We start from the raw sequence: 7,297 nt of genomic DNA on the forward strand, positions 1-7,297 counted from the left end.
TTCTTTCTTTCTTTCTTTCTTTCTTTCTTTCTTTCTTTCTTTCTTTCTTTCTTTCTTTCTGCTTTTCTTCCTTCTTTCTTTTCTTTTTCGTTTGCTTGTTTGTTTTTTTGAGTCAGTGTCTTTTAATGTAGCCCTGGCTGTCCTGGAACTCACTGTGTGGACCAGGCTGTTCTCACACTCACAGAAATCACCCTGCCTCTGCCTCTCAAGTTCTGGGATTAAAAGCCACCACGATCAGCAAGAAGTGCCTCTGGAGAGTGGTCCGATAGAAATAGAAATAGGTGTTTCCTGGGTGTGGACAACTGTCAAAGGTCTTGGTGTTCTCTCTAGTGTGTGGCACCCAAAGCCACGTCCAGGCACAGACAATCAACTCCCTTAAGGAGGAGCTTGCTTGCTGCAGTGCTTGTCACTAGAATTTGCCGCCTTCCTGGGACCCTCATGCAAAGTCGGTCAGTTCTGCAGATGCAGGCCCAGAGGAGCAGGGGCTGCCCTCATAGATAGAGAGACCAGGATGTGTCAAGAGAAGCCGTGCAGGCTTAAGGGCAGAAAGTACACTTGCCCAGCCTATTAGTCACGTGCACAGCTGCTCATAACACAGGAACAAAAGGGGTTTTGAACAAGTGCAAGTCTGGGTCTCTTCCATGTGGGACTAGGGGTGCCACAAAGCTGGAGCTGGAAACCATAGTGGTGACCTTCAGGATGGCACCCCTGCCCTTCACCGACCACGATGCTTCCAGAACAGGAGTAGAGCATTGACTGTGCAGACACGGGAAGCAAGGGGAAAGAGATGGACAGGGCAAGCTTCGTCCCAGCCAGGAGAGGCTGAGTACCATATCTGCCACCTCAAACTCCAGTCATGACTCTTAGTTTATTAATCCCGGCTCCCAGACACTGTGGCTGCCCTGGCTGAAAGGTGTGAGATAGTCTCCTCTGCCCCCCCGAAATGGGGGCTTCATTCATGTGTGTTGATGAAAGCCTTGGCAAGGATAGGTTCGGCGTGGGGGCATTCAGCATAGGTTATGTGAATGCAGCTGAAGGAATAGGCTAGTAGAATCTCTGGGACAGTTCATTTTTAAATCAGGAATTGCCTGTCACGATCATCCTCTTGTTTGATGTAGGCTGCACACACGCCTGGCCCAAAAATCACTTCGCAGCTGACATCTATATAGCTCAGTGGTTTGAGAAATGATGCCTTGGAGAAGCCAAAGCTGCGTGGCTGCCCCCGTAGCCAAGTGTGGTGTGTGCCTTTAAACCGTGCTCTGGGGCCCGCTCACTCTGAGCTAGCTTGATTTTGCATGCATCAGTACTTTTAGATATTCCTGCGACTTTGAATGTCTTTGGAAGGTGCTTGTGCTGAGGACTGTTCCCCCGAGGCCTTCCCAGGGGCTGCCAGGCCCCAGGTGGCAGGCTCACAAAGGCCCTTGCTCTCAACAGATTTCACTTTCGATATGGCTCGTACGCCCTGCCTGCGGATTTTTATCTTTTTCCATTTTTTTTTTTCCAGGACAGCGATCAGCTGATTCAACGTGGAGCTTTTTGTCCACCCTGTGCCTTCAAGCACACTAGTTTCCACCCCCACCCCACCCCAAACAACCCCATGGTGAATTTCTTCTGTGCCCAAGAACCAACCCCCCTGAGTTGGGGGTAGTGAGTGGGAGGGGCGGAGGGCCAGACTGTTTTTATTAGCTGCCCCCTGAATCTCACCTCATCTCAGCTTCTGACCTACCAAATTTTCCCTACAGCAGAGCACAGCTGGCTGCTGTCTTCTTCCGAGAGGACCTTCATTCCTGATCGTGACTTGTCCTGTCCTCCAGTTTTTTTTCCTGCAGCTTTCACCCGGGTCTTCCACATCTGCCCGAGGCCTGCTGCCCTCAGCAGAAAGGGTCACCCTGGGCCCAGGAGGCCTCTTTCTGACTCCAGGGCCCCATGTGTCTTTGAATTTGCTCTTCTATGGGATTTTGCAGGTGTTAAAGGTTCTGAGTTGGAGAGATGGTCCAGCATCCTGGTAGGGCCGATAGCATCCCAAGAATGTGTGGAGATGAAGGTGGGAAAAGGCAGCATGAGATGGGTCCGGAGACTGGAGTGAAGTGGCTACAAGCCAGTGACTGGAAGCAGCCCTGGGGAGCAGGAAGAGGGGAAGCATGTACTTGGAGACTTCCAGAGGGAATAATGAGTCCCGTCAGCATCTTGGTTTTCACCTTATATGACACTCTTTGGTTCTCCAGCCTCCTGGACAGCAAGACAATAACTTTGTGTTGTTGGAAGCTGTTGTCATTGGTGTTGGTTTTCAACTCAATAGACTTCAGAACCACCCGGAGGAGAGGAGGCAGGCCTCTGGTCCTGAGATCACCTAGATTGGCCTGAGGTGGGAAACCCTACTCACAGGCAGTATCATTTCACAGGTTGAGGTCCTGGACTAAATAGAAGGAGAAAGTGGGCTGAGCACCAGCATCCATCTCCTTCTGCTTCCCGACTGACGACTCCACGTGACTAGCTGCCTCACACTCCTGACCTCTGACTGTGCTTTCGCCTCAGGTTTTTGCCAAAATGAACCCTTCCTTAAGTCACTTTTGTCCCAGCGATGGGAAAATACTTTTATTATCTTTGTGGTATCGATGACACTGACACAGCAGCAGAGACTCATGGTCCTTTGTTACAGTAGCAATAGGAGGCTAGTCCTCTGGCCTGCCTTGAGTTTCCTGGAGAACCAGGCGAGACACCATGGTAAGGGCTGGATCCATTCTCTGCCTTTTGTTGTTCCTGACAGTGGGGTTCTCACAGCAATGCTGCTCGAACCTTCTGAAGGATGAGGGGTAAGAGGAGCCATGCTTTGGGCTCTGATCCGTTAGATGTCAGTGAGGGTGTGGTCACAGAGTTCAGCTGAGCTGCTGTCTGGGACTTGGCATCATCTTCCATGGCTAAGGCATCCTCATTTTAGACGCTTAAGTAGTCAAAATGGCTACTTCAGTTTAGTCAGTGCTGCTGTCCTGCTGTGTGTGAATCCAGAGGCTTCCTCAGCTGCTGTCCTCAGGATGATCTCAGAAGAACCACAGAGGCAAGGGTCACCGCTGGACAAAAACACCATTCTTTCACTCAGCCAAACATTCCCCAGCCAGCTAAGGAAGTTGTTATAACAACCCCACCATTTACTGAGTGTCTGCTAAACACCTGGTACAAGGATTTCATGTAAGGGCTTATTTAATCTTCATGATAAGCCCCCAGAGAAGAGACACAGCATCGTGCTCATTTCACAGATGGGGAAATAGGGACATACACACACGCAGCTGGTCTGCCCTTTTCATGCTTGTTTCTTTTATTTTATGTGTATATGCCTCTGTGTGTGTGTGTGGGTGCATGTGTGTGTGTGTGTTTGTGTGTGTGACACATTATGCCCTCAGAGGTCAGGAAAGGTATTAGATTCCCTGGAGCTGGAGACCCAGAAGGTTGTGATCTGTCAGTGGGTGCTGGGAACTGAATCCAGGTCCTCTGAAAGGTCGGTAAGAGCTTTTAACTGCCACGCCCCCTCTCCAGCCCCAAATAATGGCCTACTTTAATCCAAGCCTTGGAATGAGATTTGGAAAGCCTTAGATCAGTGGGAGGCTGACTCCCACAGAGTTGGCATATCAGATACACTGCATATCAGATATTTATGTGACTATTCATAACAGTATCAAAATTACAGTTATGAAGTAGCAGCAGGGTCACCAGAACATGAGGAACTGTATTAAAGTGTCACAGTCTCAGAAAGGTTGAGATCCATTGCCTTAGATCCTTCTAGTTACACTTACTATGATACTTGATAAATACCAGAACCTCAGGTCTCCATCTCCCATTCCCTGAAGCCAGTTGGTCACCGAGTAGTCATTTGAGTTCTTTAAGATTCTGCTGTTTCCATCACCATGCAATGGTGACATGTGGAACAGCAGGAATTCATTGCTGGCAGGACTGCAGATGGTGCAAACACTGGGAAGACAATTCTGATGTTTCTCATAGAAGTGGATAGACTCACACTTACACATAGAGTGGATGTGTAAGCCGCGGTCTATCCAGACAATGAAACCTTATTCAGTGCCAAGAAACAGTGAGCTGTCAAGCTGTGGAAAACCACACCGGAAACTTCCGTGTATCAGTGAACGAAGAAGCCAGTGTGAAAGGCTCACAGTGGTGATTCTGATAAGCTAACATCCTGGAATGGGCAGGGCAGTGGAGACAAATGCAAAAGAGTAGTTGCTAGGGATTGGGAGGGGAGCTGGGAGGGACAACAAGGCAGAGCATAGAGAACGTTCAAGGCACTGAAACTATTTATTCAGTGTGACATTATAATGTTGAGTACAAGCCAAGCCTCAAGGTTTGCCCTGCTTCAAAGTGAGGCTCCGGTTCCTAAAGGTTGCGTGAACTCCCCAAACTTTGCCACCTGCTGGAGAACAAGGGTTCAAACACGTGCACCTACGGGAAAGCGGGGTGGGCAGGGCATTTTACATTCAAACCGCCAACAGTCCCTAAACACATCCATACCTGGTGTCCTTTGAAGGGAGTGGGCAGCATGCCCAGGAAGCAGGCTCCATCTGTCTGAGAACAAAAAACCTGAGAGCACAGTGCCCTGATTATTGATCTTTGAGGCTAAGCTCCTCCTGGTTCCAGGGAGGGCCCTGGCTCTCAAGGATTTGCACAACCCCTGTTCTAGCGTGGAGACAGCTATTGGAAGGAAAAGGGTTCTTTTTCCCATTCTCTTTGTGTGCACCAGGACTTGTCTGAAGCTCTAAGAAGACCTCTCAAGGCATAATTAGTGTTACACATAAACGCCACCACACAGCCACTGTACTGAGCCCCACATAGCAAGAGGCTGCAATGACAGACTGTGCAAGGGACTTCGGAGTAACGTTAAGAGAGGTCAGCAGAGGCAAAACCATGAGCACAGCCCTCCCACTGAAGTCAAGGGAAGGCCATCAAGGGCAGCAAATCCAGGGTTTGGGTGCTGTTTGTTGCCCAAAGACTCACATGCTGGAAACTTGGCTTCAGCACGGAGTGTTGATAGTTGGCAGAATCTTCGGGAGGTAGAGCCCGGTGGGAGGCGGTTGGATGAAAGTAGCAACATTTTTGGGAGGCGTTCATCTTGAGGAGTGGATTGGTTCTCATAGGAATGAGGCCGGGGAAGCCACTCCGCACAGTCCGCCTTTGCCGCACTGGTAGCTCCGTTTCTGCTCCTCTGCCGTGTTGTGATTGTGCCAGAAGGCAGCATCATGGTTGTTGGGCTTTCAAGGATTAGACCAGAACCGTGTATATCTCCTTTGTCCTTTATTTGGCATTGTGCGTTTTGTCAGAGCACATAAAGCTTACCACGACACCGTTCCAACAGCGAGTGTGCTAAAGTTGGGAAGCCCCAAATGTCTGGAATCCACACTCACACCTGGAAGGGCTCCAGAGAAACAACCAGGGATCCAGATGTTGTGTGAGTATTTAGCTGTATTCTGTAGGTCTTGGGAATGACATCAGTAGATGCAAGGTGATGGCCGGTGGGTGATTCTGATGGTGTGGAAGATGAAGGAGTGTGCTTGTGTCCTGGTGGACAAGGAAGAGCTGGGCAGGAGCTGTGGTTAGAGGCAGGTAGAGGAAGAAGTTTGCAGGGAAGGTGCTGGACTATTCGGCCGATAGAGGAGCTGACTGGGGGGAAATAAAGAGGAAGACAGGGGTTACAGCAGGGACTCTGTGGTAAGTCAGAAGGTCAGAATTAGAGAGAAAAAACAATGATGGGCAGATGTGATTAGAATCACACAATACTTGACAAAAAAAAAAGGACTCTCTCATCACCTTGAGAACAGACATTCTTCACATGCTAATATCTCTAAAATTAGAATTCATTACGGTTTGTATTTCTAGGAAGGCATGTGTCCTTGCAGTTGGCAGCCCTTCCTGTTCTTAGCATCCCATTGGAAAGATGCTCAGCCTCACTAGGAGATGGTCCTGAGGTGGAGGAAGAGCTGTCTGGGGGACGCACTGGGGCCTTGGGACCTCAGCTCTTAGCTGCTTTGTAACTCTGATGTTTCCCTGACTACAGCTTTTCTGTCTTCCCAGGGCTTGGTTCCCATGTCTCTGAGCAGGGGCTGGTGACTCGCAAGGACTCCGCTCAGCTGCAGTTCTTCTGTGCTCCCTGATTACATTCAAGAAACTTACAGCTAAAGCAGCAAATAGGTGGAAGGTGGAGGGCAGCAGCTTGCACGGACTGCTAGACTCTGGGGGAATAAACTGAGGTGGTTGGGAAGCAGCCATCTACCAGGAGGGGGGAAGCAGAAAAACAATAGTTTCTGTAGCAAAGCAAGGAAAGCAAACATGGGAAACAGAAAGGGAGAGTCTGGAGGCCGTGGCTCAGCCCTCAACTCAGGGCTCTGTTCTCAGAGCATAATGGGTTTGCAGCTTGACTCAGCGAGAGAGCCTCAGAAGAGTCACACTATATTCAGTCATGGATAATTTAAATTTAAAATGCAGCAAGAGAAGGGAAGGACAGAGAGAGAGAGAGAGAGAGAGAGAGAGAGAGCTGCATGAATGTCAGCTGCACAGCAGAGGGAGGGTCAGTGCTGGAAAAATCCTCTCTCAGTGGCAAGAAGCCATTTCTCAGAGACCTCTGCTGGGCTGGCAGCTAGGTGGCTCTAGAGGCAAAAGTCCCTCCCTGCAAATGCTGGGAGATGAGCATGACTCCCAATGCCTCTAAGCAGAGGGGGGGCATTTTGAGGCAGAACAACACAGTATTCTGTGGGTTCTTCTCTGAGCTATAGCCTGGAGAAGACATACAAAGACAGGTATGACATCTGTCCCCATGCTCGCGGGGCCCCCATAAAAGCATGCTCGGGACACACAGCACACCCCTGTGAGAAGCTAAACACAGGCAGGACACAGGCACCCAGGCCTCATCACACAGAGCACAACCAGCAGCATCGAGCCACTCAGGTGACTCAAGTACACACAGATGGGATCGGCACCTGTGCCACAGCCCCACGAAAGACCTACAGAGGCAGAACTGTCACCTGTGTCCTGGCTCCATGAAAGAGCTGGTCCCATGCTCAGGCCAAGAATGACATGTGAGTCTTCCAAGCCCAGCTCGCTCTCATTCCTTTCCTTTCATATTTCTCTTATTTTGCATCCAGTTTCAATTCACTGAATCATGTACTTATTTATCCCCCCCCCACTCCCTTTTGGATTTCTTGAAGAACACCGGTGCCCTAGGGTTGGGGGTCTTCCTGGCTCAGCCTCCTGCCACCATCATCTCAGGCTGTTTGAGAGCATCTGTCTCATCAGGTTTCCA

General features: G+C 49.8%; 1 pseudogene; it reads left to right on the forward strand.

The window, feature by feature from the left end:
- LOC129674441 (dnaJ homolog subfamily C member 9-like) overlaps window positions 1-6,152 on the forward strand; it is a 14,177-nt pseudogene extending 8,025 nt beyond the window's left edge.
- The last annotated feature ends 1,145 nt before the right edge of the window (window positions 6,153-7,297 follow it).

Source organism: Psammomys obesus, unplaced genomic scaffold (assembly GCF_907164565.1).
Source record: "Psammomys obesus unplaced genomic scaffold, mPsaObe1.curated_primary_1811, whole genome shotgun sequence".
NCBI classification, from domain to species: Eukaryota; Metazoa; Chordata; class Mammalia; order Rodentia; family Muridae; genus Psammomys; species Psammomys obesus.